At 37.8% G+C, this 7,398-nt stretch overlaps 1 long non-coding RNA gene across 1 annotated transcript; it reads right to left on the bottom strand.

The window, feature by feature from the left end:
- Positions 1 to 1,791: 1,791 nt before the first annotated feature.
- On the bottom strand, positions 1,792 to 2,718 carry LOC107585333 (uncharacterized). Its single transcript, XR_001609233.1, has 3 exons — positions 2,640 to 2,718; positions 2,391 to 2,491; positions 1,792 to 1,878 (listed from the first exon to the last, which is right to left on the bottom strand). It is a non-coding gene; the product is annotated as an uncharacterized lncRNA (long non-coding RNA).
- Positions 2,719 to 7,398: the final 4,680 nt, after the last annotated feature.

Here is a 7,398-nt window from a genome sequence, read left to right as displayed (position 1 = left end):
TGTATGCCTTTATATTATGTGCAAAAAAGGTTAAAATCCCATTTCATTCTAACATTGCAATCTAAAAACAATAATAAGGCTTTTAAAGCGGAAGTTAAATTCACTAAACTAAAAATGAAAATAAATGAGAACAAAAGTACAGTTGTGTTAGGCTATTGATTACCCCATTACAGTCACTTTACAGTCAGTGCTATCATAAAAATAGACTTACTTGTAGGTTTAAAATTCTACATATCACATTTATTGTCCAACAACAAATATTTCAGCGAAATGTATATTTAAATCAGAATTATTGCGCTTCTATTTAATTGAGCTCTGTCTGTTTGGCGCGCATGTGCGCGGCGGTGCCCGTTCACTGAAGTTTGTGAAGTTTAGCGGAGAATCTCAAAGCAGAAGGCTCATGCACTTCTGACAGAAAAATTGAAATATTTCCATGGCTTTCTAACATTTACAAATGGAGAATATACCTGTGAAATGTAATGCATTCAGGAAGACAGCACATCTCAAACACATTAAACAGCGCGAGTAGCCTAGTGTCTCTGTCAGTGGCACCTGCAGCCTTTCTGTCAGAGCGTATGACGGACCGAGCCGCTTAAACTAATATGCGAAACGAAACTATAAACGATGTCTTACCAGTTTTTAAAGGCTTTAATATAAAGCTTGTCACGTGTTTAGAACTAATTGGATCATGCACTTTCTCTGCAGCAGCTCAGTCTGTGACCTCCGCTATATTTTCAGCTGCGCCTGTATCAAACTACTGTATATCGATATAAACAGTATTGACTCATATCGAATCGCTTATAAAGAAAATATTGATATATCGTACAAACTCGATATACCGCCCAGCCCTAGCTGGACAACAACAACATTGACTGAACCAAAGGACTGAGTTTGGAACTACCTGTTTTGTCTAAAGAAAAATGGGGTCATTTTTACAATTCTGGTGTTGTTGGTTTGAGGACGAACGATTCCATAAACAGCACATCTAGAGTAGAAACAATCTTTGCTGCTAGTAAAACTATTAAAACCATCCACATTACATCAGGCTCTTGCAGCATTTAATCAAATTATGGAAATGCCACATCAGGATCTAGCTTGTTCTGAATCAGATTAAGCACTAAACCATACCGTGAAGTACCTTTTCCAAAGTGAGTATTTGGTTTTAATGTTTGCACAACTGTTGAATGACCACAAGAGCAAAACTTATGGTTTTTAACGTAAGTGAAAACAAAAAAAAATTATGGCCACATATTAAACGGCCACTCCCTCTGACAATGGAGAAATGCATAGTTTCATTTTCAGAAAAGAGCAGCTTTTCCCCACAATCCCTTGAACTCTTACTTTTCTTGAGCACATGAATGGATGGGCACAGACTGATTACCACATCAAGTGATCATAATAGAAATGACATCACACAATACCATTTCAGTAGAACTTGAAAGTGTGCTTGCAATCATTCCTCCCATATCCTGCTTCATGGAATCAAATGAAGGTTATTCTCATAAGTTTCATTCTGAGAAACTCACTTTACTTTCTTTCCAACAAATATTAGTACTTTGTCCTGAGGCTCCATCTGGTCGATGAAGTAAAAAATTATGGCTTTCTTTTCTTCCTCCTGCACGAACAGAACTGTCTGATGAACAGTGTTTACTGTCTGAGGGAGACAGAGATGCAGAAAGGGAAATAACTGGGGACTTTTAATAAGGAGGTTAAACAGAAAAGCTATATTTGACCTGGTATTTGTACATTACCCATTATAAATACATACTCTGCTGCAACCGTTCACTCACTGCTAGATCTAAGGTGCCCACATAAACCATCATGGGGTCTTTCAGGTAGGACTTGGCCAGCCGGCTGACACCTGTTGGCCAGGTGGCACTGTAATACAAATAGAGAAAAATAGATAATATTCATACAAATATTGAAATTTCATGACAAAAGCATTCAAAACTCTTGAAAAAATATTAGCCCTGATTCTGCATTTAAAGGATAGTTCACACTGCACCGACAGACACCGACCAAAGGCAACAGATACGTTTATCGAGTTTGATAGATCAGTGTTTAAAGCATGTCAGCGTCTGACTGTTCTTTTATTTATTTATTTTTTTCTCAGGCATTCCACAACCTGAAAAATGCAGAGTGATGTTCAATCTGGGTTGTCAGGCCGTGGGTAGTCTGAGAAGTGACATACTTACATTTTGTGATTGTCTGCATTGGTTGGCGTTTGACAGTAAATTTGTGAATTAGCCTTAAAATGAACTGTAACTTAATACCCCTTTAAACGTTTTTTTGAGCAACAAACAATGTAATGCAACAGTCAAATCAGACAAAAAAATCTGTCAAATCCTTCCATATACCATTCAAAAGAATCAAACCACTGAGCAAATCACCTAGTCATAACAGTTTGTCTGTCAGGTCGAATATCCAGAATGATTTTCATGATTTGAGGTTCAAAGCCCATATCCAACATTCTATCAGCTTCATCCAACACCTGCAACAGGGGGTAAAACAAAAGACACAAATGTTTACAAAATTTAAATCTAGCTTTTAAAAACAGTTTTGTTTTTTTTAAATGCTCACAAAAATGCACAAAATCACATCCGTTACCAGCCCAATATGCATTTTTGTCATTAATGTACCAGATAGGTGACGGAGCGCAAGTTGATGAGCTCATCTGCAGATCATTTATCATCCTGGTGTAGCAATGACTATGTCCACACCACTGGTCGGTCACTACTTTAATCTGGGCCTTTCTGTCACCTCCTCCATAGATACAGATGTTACAATAATAAAAGTAACTTTGAGCAAACAGACAAAGAAAGCAGGATGAATTCTTAATGTATGTTGCATAACATTATGATTTATTTAGGGTACTGGCTACAGCACCTTTTAAATCCTTTGTAGCTATATTTGTTGCATTCAGCTTCAATCTGGAGGGCCAGCTCACGAGTGGGAGTCAAAACCAACATGCCAGGGCCATCTCTCTTGTCCCTTGGTCTACAGTGTAAATAAATAAATATTTTGTTAATAAAAAGATTGAATGTTGAGCACTGACACTCTCAAGTGCACACTGGATTGGGAATAGTTATTTTTCCCCATCTTTCAAATAATCAATTTTTTGGATTAAATTTTTTTTACTTTTTTGGGTTTAGAAAGAAATGAGTGAATAAATTATTCAACTTATTTTAAAGGGGTCATATGATGCTGCTAAAAAGAACATTATTTTGTGTATTTGGTGTAATGAAATGTGTTTATGCGGTTTAAAGTAAAAAAAAAACACATTATTTTCCCCATACTGTACATTGTTTCTTTTTGAAACGCGTCGATTTTTACAAAGCTCATCGCTCTGAAAAAGCGAGGTGTGCTGTGATTGGCCAGCTATCCAGTGCGTTATGATTGGCTGAATATCTCAAGCGTGAGATGTAAATGTTACGCCTCTCACATACTGTTGATGCCGGATTCCGGCCGGAGCGATGAGACAACATTAAAACCCATTACAAACGAGGCATTTTTTGCATCCAGTGGGGACATAATTACTGATGAGAAATTACAAGCTACAAGTGCTACTCTACACTGCCCAAAACTCGCGTTTGAATCATCAGTGGCAAATCCTTTAAATGAAAACGTACTTACATGAGTCAGAACTGCCGGCATTGTAGTCAACTCTACCAGGACCAGTAAACAGTCCTCCATAAAATGTGCTGCACACATCTGGATATTTGGGTTGAAGTGTTCTGGAACAGTGTGGTAAATACAACTTAACCACTGATTTGTAGTCGTGTCCTCTTTTGGAAGACCAAACAAAGTAGTGTAGCTTTCACAACGAAAAACACAGCGGCCTAGCGTGAGCCGAAGCCCCGGCTTAGCATGCGCTGAGGCCGGGCTAGCGTGAGCCGAAGAATAGAGTGAGCTGAGGCGGCGGAGTCGAGAACGGCGCACCCGGCAAATGCGACGAATGAGCGGCAACCACATGTGACGGACCCCGGGCTGGACTACGCTTTGTCCACGTTGAAAGTTGATGTATTCCCTTAGCGACCAGCACAGATAAGCTCTAGGCATGACGAAGTGGATATCGTCCTCTTTTGGAAGACCAAACGAAGTAGTTTCACTTTCACAACTAAGCACACAGCGTACATGGCTGCAGCGTCATTTGGATTTGAGACTTTAGTCTTTGCAACTTTACAGATCTTCTTTATGCACCAAGAGCTTGTAACTCTCTTTGGAGTGTTCGCATCATATGACCCCTTTAAATGGACTATGCCTTGCATTTCAACAAGTCCAAACAGTTTTAGGCTGCTCAAGGTGTGACGGGCTAAAATTAAAGGAACACTCCACTATTTTTTGAAAATAGGCTCATTTTCCAACTCCCCTAGAGTTAAACAGTTGAGTTTTTACTGTTTTCGAATACATTCAGCCGATCTTCGGGTCTGGCGGTAGCACTTTTAGCTGCAGCTTAGCATAGATCATTGAATCTGATTAGACCGTTAGCATCTTGCTCAAAAATGACCAAAGAGTTTCGATATTTTTCCTATTTAAAACTTGACTCTTCTGTAGTTACATCGTGTACTAAGACCGATGGAAAATGAAAAGTTGCGATTTTCTAGGCTGATATGGCTAGGAATTATACTCTCATTCCGGCGTAATAATCAAGGAACTTTGCTCTCGTACCATGGGTGCAGCAGGCGCAATGATATTACGCAGTGCCTGAAAATAGTCCCCATCTAGGTAACTTCCAACGGAAGGCACGCTCCCTGTGCAAGCAGGTGGTCACGTTGGCGGAAGGCACTGCGTAATATCATTGCGGCTGACTCTGACACCGTTTCAGATAAACGTATCAAAACAATAATATTCTGAATATTTTACAGTTGTTTTGATACCTTTATCTCAAACAGTGTCAGAGTTTAATTAAAGTGGGTACAGTATATAAAAAAATGAAAAATATAGTTTCAGTACTATATATAAAAACAATAAAGGCATAATCTGAAAAACCAAGCCTTGTGCATTATAGGGAATAATATTCTGAATATTTTACAGTTGTTTTGATACCTTTATCTCAAACAGTGTCAGAGTTTAATTAAAGTGGGTACAGTATATAAAAAAATGAAAAATATAGTTTCAGTACTATATATAAAAACAATAAAGGCATAATCTGAAAAACCAAGCCTTGTGCATTATAGGGAATAATATTCTGAATATTTTACAGTTGTTTTGATACCTTTATCTCAAACAGTGTCAGAGTTTAATTAAAGTGGGTACAGTATATAAAAAAATGAAAAATATAGTTTCAGTACTATATATAAAAACAATAAAGGCATAATCTGAAAAACCAAGCCTTGTGCATTATAGGGAATAATATTCTGAATATTTTACAGTTGGTTTGATACTTTTAGATCAAATGGTGTTGTCGTTTAATGGATTTATATTATTGCCTACATTAAAAGTTGTACACTTATAAAAAACACACAATAGTCATTCCAAAAACGGAGCTTTGTGCAATAACAGGGATGTTTTTCCGAACATTTTTGTATTAGTTTTATATTATAATGTCACGTAGTTTAATTAATTTAAATTAATTAAAAAAATTTTTACATCCCCCCCCCCCACATTCAGAGTTACCGGTGATGAACCTGATCTGTCTCCACCACCGCGACACCCTGTAGGTCCAGTCCCGGAACGACTGTAACTGTTATTTTTACCGGTTGCTCAATCACAGACTTTTGATTGAGAGTCGCGGTCCCTCCAGTTTCTCCACTGCTCACCGTCTTCACCAAACTCAGCGCCGACACTCGTGGTTTCTCGACTCCGCGCGCCTCTAGGAGACTGAGGCCTCCATGACTTCACCGGTAGCTTTCAGTGTTGCCAGATTGGATGGACGATTTCCAGCCCAAAAGCTCACAAAAACCCGCCCAAAACTTTAACTGTCAAAGTAATGTTACAGAATATGTAAATCAAGGTTGATAAGGGCCATTTTAACTCCTTAAAACAAAATATTGACGACAAAATAGGCTAATATAAATTATAAATAAAATACATTTTGCAGGTAAACGGATCAAATCGGGGCGAAGACACTGTCAAAACGGCAATCATGAAATTAACCGATACCCTCGAAACAACACATGCATGATTTTCAGTGTCAGCAGTCAGAATAATCCAGTTTAAATGCAAAAAGTGCCCAACATAAGTGATAGCAAAAAGCAACGTAATTAGCAGGTATTTCACACTCGTTCATGCGCACACCATGACAGTCGACTCAAAACGGTGTCATTCATTGAAACTTAATTATAATCCGACAATTTAAAAAATAACAACAACAATAATGCGTGTACCTTCGTGTCGCTCTATAATTTTACACAGAACTAGAGGAAGCCTCTTGTTAAGTTCATATTGTAGAACATAATACAGAACTTTGCACAGTCAAAACTAATCAAGTCTAGCAGTTTTCAAGGATTTATCAATCTGGACGTTTAAAAGATAAAAGACATGCTCGTATAAACCGACATAGGCCTATTTAGTTTCTGTTATGAATAATTCAAATGTGCTCTGATCTCGGAGTTGCAGTGATGGGGCCTTCGTGTCATCTCACTCCACAATAATTCATGTTTTGAGAGTTGAGTCACTCTCCCACTTTTGAACTTATATTTAGGCATTGTGATTACTTGAATATACAGTCATACTACATTCAAAATCAGATAACTTGTCTCGCTAAAAACTTGTCACTCATGATGAATCATTCTGCTGGGCCCTCGTGATAAGTTAAGTGCTGCTGTCCACGTTTACATCAGCACCATAGTGTGTGCGTGTAGTAACGTTATGATGACTGATTGGATGCAGTAGCCTATCATACTTGGACTTGTTTTGTTAAACAATTAGCCTATGCAATTTATATTGAAAACCGCCAAACTGACCCCAAACCAGCCCAAATTTTGTTCACCCGCCCAAGCCAATTTTTACCCGCGCAATCTGGCAACACTGGTAACGTTACAGTTTGAACGGGTAACTGCTTTGAAATCGCCACACCATCCGCATAGAACTCATCTTCCCAGTCCGACATTTAAAACAAACATATAAGAGCACACATTTAATTAATCGACACTTCACTCCCGAACGACCACAAATCTCTGATCAGAAACTTCGATCAATATCCGCTCACGTGATCCCTTACTAAAATGCAACATGGCAACCGCAATTTACTGCTGTGAAAACCATAACGAATTAATATGGGACCTTTTGGAATCTTTTTGTGATTTTGATTATTATTACTTTTATTTATTTTATATATTTTTTTTTTTTACGGAATGGTAACTAAATTAAGTTACCATTTTTTTTGTTGTAACAGTGGTATTTATGTGGATGGCGTCGTTTTTTTTTTTTTTTTTTTTTTTTTACAGAAGAGAAAAA

This window comes from Sinocyclocheilus grahami, unplaced genomic scaffold, assembly GCF_001515645.1.
Source record: "Sinocyclocheilus grahami isolate Dianchi unplaced genomic scaffold, SAMN03320097.WGS_v1.1 scaffold69.1, whole genome shotgun sequence".
NCBI lineage: Eukaryota > Metazoa > Chordata > Actinopteri > Cypriniformes > Cyprinidae > Sinocyclocheilus > Sinocyclocheilus grahami.
Note: the sequence above shows the minus strand (reverse complement) of the source record. Positions and strands in the feature narration are given on the sequence as shown.